This window comes from Girardinichthys multiradiatus, chromosome Y (genome assembly GCF_021462225.1).
Source record: "Girardinichthys multiradiatus isolate DD_20200921_A chromosome Y, DD_fGirMul_XY1, whole genome shotgun sequence".
NCBI lineage: Eukaryota > Metazoa > Chordata > Actinopteri > Cyprinodontiformes > Goodeidae > Girardinichthys > Girardinichthys multiradiatus.
In genome coordinates this window covers 11,955,599-11,965,326 of record NC_061818.1, presented here as the reverse complement: position 1 = coordinate 11,965,326, position 9,728 = coordinate 11,955,599, and the positions used below count along the sequence as shown (strand labels likewise).

At 40.1% G+C, this 9,728-nt stretch overlaps 1 pseudogene; it reads left to right on the top strand.

The window, feature by feature from the left end:
* The first annotated feature begins 261 nt into the window (after window positions 1-261).
* On the top strand, window positions 262-9,501 carry LOC124863809 (annotated as a pseudogene).
* Window positions 9,502-9,728: the final 227 nt, after the last annotated feature.

Sequence of the window (9,728 nt, the reverse complement as noted above, 5' to 3'; positions counted from 1 at the left end):
TAAAACTATAAAAAGTCAATAAAGCTATGTTTAAGTGGACTTTGTGAAGTGGGGTTTGTAGACATTGTTCATTTAGTACTAAAATAATATTTTTTTCATACAATATATCACTCTTAGTTGAACTTAATGTTTAATTCTGCTTTTGTTGGGTAAACCCAGATTCCAATCATTCTTATGCTGCTTTCAGAGGAATACGTGCCAGTCACAATATGGCCGACGCGCTTAGGTTGCCACAGGGCATTGAATGAATCGTTGCTTTGACGTCACATCCTGTCTCTTTCGGGCTTTGCAGGGTTTTAGCATGGCGGACACCGGTGTGGTGGAAACGCTTCTACAGCGGATTGAGAAGGTGGACGGCGGCGTAGACAGCCTGGGAGTGGCGGCCAGCCTCGGGGTGGACCACCAGGTCATCGTCGGAGCCGTGAAAAGTCTGCAAGCGCTTGGCGATGTGAGTGTTGCCGGAATGAGAGTTAGCGGAAGTTGGAGTTACTGTCAACATTTAGCGTGACTGATGCAATGAGGCTTAAAGAAGGAAGATTTGAAAGGAACGACTCAGCTAAAGGAGGAAGCCGAGATAAATAAGCGTAAGTGGCCCAGCCTCAGTGATACTCAGGGAAGGTAAGTCATTTTTGTTCTCTGCTGTCCAGGTGATCTCAGCGGAGCTTCGCTCCTCCAAACACTGGGAACTGACAGAGGAGGGCACTGAGATAGCCGAGCAGGGCAGCCATGAAGCCCGGGTCTTCAGCTCCATCCTTCTGGAGGGTCTGCCACAGGCTGAGCTCATGGTGAGATGGACATGAGCACTCACTGGTGTGAAAACATCTGAGAGGTTTCTGTTTCATAGTTTAAATTTCTTCATCAATGTACTTTACAGCTGGAAATGTGCAGAAGGCATCTCAGTGTCCAGAACATTACCTAAAGTCACCCATAAAAATATACGATTAGTTCTCAAACCTTAGATTTAACAACACTGTTTTAGAAAGAGAATATATGTCCCAAATGACCAAGTAAATGATTTATTGCATGAAATATCATCCTCTGATTTGTTGTATAAAGTCATCATGAGCCTTAATTTATCTCCAAATCCTAAAATGTTGCTTTTATTTTTGAAAACCGGTGTTCTGTCCAGTCAACATACATTGTCAGATCAAACCCACAGCTACATCTGTCTCCAAGCATGCCCTGTTAGACTGTTAGACCATATATATATATATATATATATATATATATATATATACACTGGCTTTTATTTTGAAAGTACTGTCTGGATAGCTGGTGTCATTCAATATAAGAAGTGTTGGGCGATACAAACCTAGATCATTTTAATTAATAAAACTAGCCCAAAACTATTCTACTGAAGTAACTTGTAAACTTGAAAAATCCACAAAGAGTCACTTTTGTCTATTTTCATTTTATTGTTATATTTAAAAAAAGAATTAAAGAACTATTTATCATTTATTTTGCTTATGAACCCTATTAAACCATGTTAATTTTGGTTGAATTATGGTTTTGTCATTACAGCCTCAATATTGTAGTAAAGGTAGAGTAGTGGAGCATTGATATCAACAACAATAAATATAATTGTTCTTTTTTTTTACACATTATTAGATAAAATGATTAGAATTTAATGTTTCTTTCTTTCAAAACCAGCAACAATGGGAATCTGTTCATAAAAATCGCAGAAACTGTAATATTAACTGTTACATTATCATGTCAATAAGTAATAAAAATGACCATATACACCCTAAAACAGTCTCTAAGGGACAGTTTTCAGCTTGTCATGTTAACAGTTCGTTTTTATTGGTGACGTAAACATTTTATTTAAAATGTTTTGAATGGAACAGCTGCTCATTGAACTGATTGAATATTGACTTTTGTTTTTGGTCATGCCATCTCAAATTATACCAGTTTTAACAATTTACATCAGTTTTAGACATGACCAACACTGTATTCATCTTATTTTACATGATGTGTGTGTATATATATATATATATATTTTTATGATCTCTCATTATGTCACAACCTTTGTTTTTCAGCTGCATTCATTTTATCCACATCTTACAAAAGGAATATACCAGCATATCATTACATAAACGGTATACTATTTAACCCAATTATGCAATAAGGAAAAATATGATTTATGATTAAGACCCATTATGTTTTATCCTAAATAGTTTTTTTTAGGATAGTCTATAAGGTAATTTAAATAAAACAAAGTAGTATTCTGTCTAAGTGATTAATATTGAACTTTTTATGTTAAAAATTGCCCCCTGACTGCTTTAAAACGACTAACGACAGATAGCATTCTTAAAAGCTCCTTCTGAAACCATTTCTGATAAATGTTAGACATCTGAAGTACTTCATGCCTCTTCTTCACCTCCACCTCTACCACCAGTTAAAGTGTCAGAGGCAGTGGATTTTGTTTTCCGTACGGTTACTATAGGGTGAAGCATATTAGTTTAATGGGATTCATATGTTTATTGTTTGTTTGTCACGATCTACTTGGGCCTTTTTTGGCAGTTTTTGGCTAAAAAATAAAAACAAACTTGCAGAGACGCTGCAAAATAAAGCAATTAATACTCAGTTGTGATCCCTCCAAAAATTTCAGGTGTTCGATTCACATAAGTTAATGCTGTTATTGAACTTCTTCCTTTCTCTCATGCAGAAACTCTCATTTGGGAAGATCGGCTTCAGCAAGGCCATGTCCAACAAGTGGATCCGTGTGGACAAGTCCTATGAGGGAGGCCCCAGGATATTCCGAACTGTATGCACTTCCGTTTACCAACGGCCGTTTTAGGCTCATATGATGCACCACCCTGTTCTGTGTTGAGATGATTGTGTGGCTACGCTTGGCCCTCAGGTGGAGAGCATAGAAGACCAGGTCAGAGAGAAGCTTCTCCTAGTAAAACAGGGCAACGCCGCTCAGCTCGACGAGAAGGAGAAGAACGAGCTGAAGAAGAGAAAACTCCTGGCTGAAGTGTAGGTCTTCAGACTTCTACGTAGCAGTGATTATTGAGTACAATTCTCTGACAGTAGGTGGCAGCAGAAGGTTTGCTGTTGGTTGGTCTTATCCCTCCAACATTTGAACAGAGGTGCAGTTTTTCTGTTGCCGTTTCTCTTTTCTTAAAAAGTATCAAGTGGTCTGAAACTGTCTAATGTATTGTACAATTTACCGGCATTATTCTCATGCTTGTAGCTCATGAAAGCAGCTGATGTGTAACTTCAGACAGTTGGCTGTTTTCAGTGGATTATCTAGCTAGCATTATGTAAAAGAACCCAAGATTATTCAGTTTAGCTTGGATGGGAACATTTGGATTTTGATGTTTGGATGACAAAAATATGCTGTGGATTTATACCAATTTATGTTTTCACTCAAAATCCTTTTACCCAAGAAGCCGTGTCCCTCTGACTGGTAGATAAAATGCACATGTGCAGAGCAGATCTAAGCGTCTCTCATTTTATCCTCTCAGAACATTTTCCCCATTGAGCACAGCAAGCAGGGTTTTGCAGCAGTGTTTAGATCCTTTTTTAACTTCAAACCGACCTCTAGATACGAAGTTATTTCTCATGTTCTTTAAGTTGAAGAAAGAAAACATTGTTGGCAGCAGATTTACAGAGCCAGCCACATTTATTATCATCTCGAGTAAAGCCTTTAGGTAAATGCATCTTTTATCGTAGTTATATATTTTCACACTGAAGATTTTTAAGAAATTTGACCTTTAGCTTGAGCGCATTTAGAAACGGCTGGGGAAAAACCAATTTTTGGGAGCCCTTACAATCCCTTTTAAAATAAATGGTACTGCAGGACTTTTTAAAAATGAACATTTTCCTTTTGGGATATGAATATGAGATGACGCCGGTTGTTTGAGCTGCTGGCTGCTTGGCTGGACGAGGAACCATTGATGTTGTCAACATGTGCACACAGTGAGCAGGTTGGTAGGGGGGGATCTTACTGAAACCCTCAGCAATGTGCGCCATCTTGGAGTCATCAAGTTTCCATAGCAACCACCAGACATGGTAGTTTGGTAGTGACTTCAGGAAAAAGCGATTTCCATCCAACCATCATGAATGTAAAAGTGAAGTTTGCTGAAGTCTTCTGGAACCAACTGGAACCATGTGCTTTGTTGTTTAAAGATCTCAGTCTTGGTGAGAGATGATCAAACACCTCATGGTGTGAAAGAACAGATCAATGTGTGGAAAAGTACCGTTTTTTTCTCACTGTTGGGTATGATAGAGGATCTGTAATGCTGTGGGCCTGGGATTGTTGTTAAAGTCTATGTGATCATGAATTCTTTTAAATCTCAGGAGATTTTCTGCCAGTAAGGTGGTGTATCCACGTCTTAAAAAAGAAATATACCGATTAATTATCAACTAAATTGTCTGGTTTATCAGACTATTCCAACCTGGATGGAATGCTTTTAACCAGATTCACAAGATTTCACTGGAGGAATACTCCAAATGTTTAAAATATCAATATATTCCTGCTGCAGAAGGTTTTTCAAGCATTTTACTCTTTGTTTTAGTAATACAGGTTGTATTGACTGAAATGATTTTAAACCTACCAGAAACTACATAAGCTTGCTCCTTGCTTTAATGGTTGTGTGAAATCAGTTTATTCCTTTATTTTTTTAGCACTGTTAAGTCTTATTGGATCGCAAAGGGAAGCTCCTTCAGCACCACCATAACCAAACAGGAGGCCGAGCTCACCCCTGAGATGATTGCCACGTGAGTCTTTGACCTTGGTTACCAATAGGTTGAACATCTAAATGAACATGGCGTCCTGTCCGACCCGCTCTGTCAGCCAGTGACAGTGTGCAGGCTTTCAGGCGGAGGACGCAGAGGAACATCTGCTCAAACATGGGGACAAGTCCAGAGTTAAGGACTTGGTCCTAAAGGCAGAGCAGGACAAACTGATGGCATTTTTATGCATGTTTTTAAACTGTTCATTAGAATCAAAATTCTCCAGGGTTCCTACACAGCCTAAAAGAGAGAACCCTGGACTTTGTTTTTTACCAGGTATGAATAAGTATGGGAAAAGGAAAAATTATAGATTTCTAGATTTTGTTCCCTATCCCATGGTCTACAAGTTCCACCCATCCTTCTATCCGTCCATATTTTTCTGTCTGTCTGTCTGTCTGTGTCCAACCTTTTTTCCACATCTATACATACATGTCATCCATCAGTCATTTATCCATCTATCTATTCATCTGTCCATAGTCATCCATCCATACTTCATTTTATCCATCCATCATCCATTCATCAATTAGTTTATTTGTCCATCCTTCCATCTTCCCGCCTCCGTTTATCCATCCATTTATTTGTCCATCCTTCCATTTGTTCCTCTATCCGTGTATCTATCCATCCAGCCATCCCTCTTCCTGCCTGACACTGTTTTTTCCTCAGCTTCAATATTTAAACCCTGAATCAACAGGTTTCCATTGAGCTTTTGTATTTAATTGGTAAAATTTGGGATTTTAACAGGAATAAATTCAGGCTCTCACTGAGCAGGAAGTAAGAAGTACTCTCATCACATTTGCTTGAAAATATTCTAGAGGGGATTTTCCTAAAAGCAGCATCCAGATGTGCTGTGTTCCCATAGCCCAAAATTCAGATTGATGTTGCCCTTTACATAGATTTGATGCTTTTACTCATCTTGGCTGCAGATTATAAAATCCTAGATGAATAGGCTGAAGCTTTATATCCCTGTTACCTGATGTGGGAGGGGGGTAGGATTGGTAAACTACCTTGATCCTGTTTGATCCGTTTTGTTGGGTTGTAGTGGCAGCTGGAAGGAGAAGAAGTTTAAACCCTACAACTTCCACGCCATGGGCGTGGCCCCGAACTGCGGCCACCTGCACCCTCTCATGAAGGTGCGAACACAGTTCCGGCAGATCTTCCTGGAGATGGGGTGAGAATCTGTTAAGCACTGAATTCGAGAAACATCTATATTTAACTGCCATTAAAAACAAGCAACAGGAGTCTCTTCTTCCCGTAGTTTCTCTGAGATGCCGACAAACAACTTCATAGAAAGTTCCTTCTGGAATTTTGACTCTCTGTACCAGCCTCAGCAGCACCCGGCCAGAGACCAGCACGACACCTTCTTCTTGTCCGGTAAGTTTCACTCACAAACCCTTTACAGTGCTTCCCTAATCAGTGGCGAGCAGTGACTCAGAACGTCCCATTTCAGACCCGGCGCTCGCTCATGAGTTCCCACTGGAATACCTGGAGAGAGTGAAGAAGGTCCACTCAGAGGGAGGCTATGGCTCACAAGGGTGAGGCATGGTTACTAACTAACCAGCATGACATTGTTTGCACTTCTGCAACAGATCTGGGTCAACACAAGGCTGCGTCTCAGGTACAAATACGACTGGAAGATGGAGGAGGCTCAGAAGAACACGCTCCGGACCCACACCACCGCCGTCAGCGCACGTATGCTGTACAAGCTGGCGCAGCAGGTGAGCAGCACATACAACCACTGAAGATGTAATGGAAAGGAGCCTTGTCTCTTTGAGATGATGACTCATACCCACAGTTACTAAGGAATTAGGCCTACAGTCTGAATGCCTTATAGTAATCAGAGCTGTGTTCATTTTATTTCTTTTTAAACGGAAATTAACGAAATAGACACAAATGGAATATGGCATGAAAGATGACAATGTAAGTTTTCACTTAAAGCAAGAAGCCTTGTGTATGACAAGAGACATGTTGGAGCTGAATTTGGATGGATAAATCAGGCTGTCATTAAGCTAACATGTAGTTGACCACAAGGCTACTAAAAATGTATGGACTATGCCTAAATCCCAGGTCTGTGGCAGGAAACCAACCTGTTTAAATAAACTAGTAGCCAGAAATATGTCCTAATGTGTAAACATTTGCAAAAATTTTCTGCAGCTTACAAATAATACTTATAAACAGCACATCTCTCCCTGCAGGCCCTAGCTCAGTTTAAAACTTGGTATTTAGACGTTAAATGTGATTCCTTACTTATAAACCGCTCTTGTACCCAGTTTCTTTAAAAAGAAATCAAGGGCAACCAGACTCTTAATTATTATCATTGTGTTATTATTATAACCCATGATGCTCCTCTCATGCTCCAGGAAACGTTCACCCCTGTCAAGTATTTCTCCATCGACCGGGTGTTCAGGAACGAAACCCTGGATGCCACCCATCTAGCAGAGTTTCACCAGATAGAGGGGGGTGGTGGCCGACAAGGATCTGACACTGGGGCACCTCATGGGGGTCCTCCACCAGTTCTTCACCAAACTAGGTATGGATTTACAAAGAACACAGAGTGAGAGTTGGAATTGAATTTTGGTCTGCATTTTATTTTACTAAATGGACAGCATTGATATCTCTGGAAACTGTAGTGTTGAAGTAATGTGTACTTTTCCTCTTGTTGTGTGTGGTTGTGTATCTTTTTTTGTTTTTGTTTTGACATCTTGTCACATAAATGATCCCTGTGTTATGTTTCTGTCAGGAATAACCAAGCTACGCTTCAAGCCAGCCTACAACCCTTACACAGAGCCCAGTATGGAAGTGTTCAGCTACCATGAAGGTAAACTAGAGCTCTGTATAATCACCTCCAGCTTTAACATTCAGCCTATATGAGCAACATTTCATCAGTGTTTACAGGTTTGCTTGATTGGGGCTAATTGTTGATAGAAATGGGAAAATTAGAATTTTCTCATTTCCTCTGTGAGACACTTTAAAGGACTTCATGAGCTTAGGCTTGATGCTAAGTTTCAAAATACTCAACTTTAAGGTATTTCATTAATGATCTACCAGAAAACACTTTTTGTCATTGTCATTTCTGCAGTATGTTTTTATTTTTACATTTATTTCATGACATTTTGTCTTAAGCATCTGTCTTTCTGTTGATTCAGGACTGAAAAAGTGGGTAGAAGTGGGAAACTCTGGGGTCTTCAGACCAGAGATGCTCCTGCCCATGGGTCTCCCTGAGGACGTGTCGGTAATAGCCTGGGGCCTTTCTCTGGAGAGGTGAGCATGCACATTAAACACAAGAACTTGTTGCACATAGCAGAATGCAAGCTGATTAAATCTGTGTGATTCAGTCTGTCTGTGCGTCACAGAAGATTGTCCGTCGTTCCGGATGGTTTCCCTAAACAATGTTGTGTCGATGCTTTAGGTCAGATCATGTTAAATCACGACATCCAGTTGGGGATTTAAAGAACACGAAAATACTTATTTCTTTTTTTTTTTACATGCCACAGTTTTTTTTTCTTTTAAATTTCTGAACCACAAATCTTTATTATTCCTGCTACTCTTGATGTTTTCATTTTTCCTTGGAAGTGTAACGCTCCTCGGTGACAGAATGTGTAAGAATGTTACCAATGCTCCACAAACATTTCCATCAGGGTCGAGGTCCAGGCCATTCCAGAAGCTTTAATGTCCAACTTCTTTATCTATTCCAGTTTTACTGTGCGGTTGTGTCCACATTCAACCATCTGATGCAAACTCAAAGCCTGGGCTGGGATGTTCAAGAACAAAAAACAAAGCGGGCTAATATTGACCTGGGACCACTGTGTTTAAAGGCTGGTTCTGTCCCTGAAAACATACCAGATCTGCCGGTTCTGATGGGAGGAAAAAGTCAAATATCCAGTCAGAATTATGGCAGAGCCTCGTCGATATGAACATCTGTGTTGTTTCCCTGCAAAGGACATTTGAACAAATATTAGTGAAGATGTATTTATATCTGTAAATTGATTGGAGTTATTATGAGGTCCTGGAAGATTGCGCAGTCTTCAAGGGTTCCAATTAGAAGGAAGAAAAAGTGCTACAATGAAAGCAACAGGTTAACCAATCTTATTTCATTTTGGTTCTTGTTTGTATTGTTCATGTGCTACAAACCCTGAACTTGTGTGTGTGAAAGCCCTGATGACTAGAGCCAAAGAATCGGTCTCAGTTTACCTGGTAGATGACCAGGGTCATGGGTTTGTTAAGTGTGACCTTTGACTTTAACCTTAATGCTTTAACCAACAACCTTTGTGTTGAAGTCCTCCTTCGATGCAGACACCAGCTGGCAGCGTTTTCTTTTTGCTCACTCAGCCGTCTCCTCTGATCCGCAGGCCCACAATGATCAAATACGGCATCAACAACATCAGAGAACTGGTGGGACACAAGGTGAACCTGCAGATGGTCTATGACAGCCCGATATGTCGACTGGACTCCTGAGTTTCAACCTATCTGTTCAAATTCCTCATTCTTCGAGTGGACTCGTTTTATCCAAACCAACATTTCCACTGCGGGACGGAGACGGCCTTCCACCCACTGGGCACTCCTAGTCAAAGTCTGAACGGAGATGTTGGAAAGAGGATTCTGTCTTTGAAATACTTGGGACTTTACCTCGCAGAAGTACCATAATAGTAGAGTCCTATCTTTTGTTACACATGGCAAACTCTTCATACCATCTTGGCCAAGGTATCTTGTACAGGAAAAAGGCAACTTTTGAAATGCGGGGCAAAATAAAGCCTTTTCTAGCAACCCATTGTCTTTGTCATTTTTAAGTATGTTTAAGTTCTACATAGTTCTTCGTACCTCTTTGACCTTTTCCCATTTTCACTTTACAGTATTTCAATACGCTCCGTTGGGGTTTTATTTGATAGACCCACTCAAAGTAGCAGAAAATGTCAAGTGGAAGAAAAGGGAGTTTTCAGAATTCCTTACAAATATAAATCTGAAAAGTGCATTATGCAGCATTTTTAGCTTCT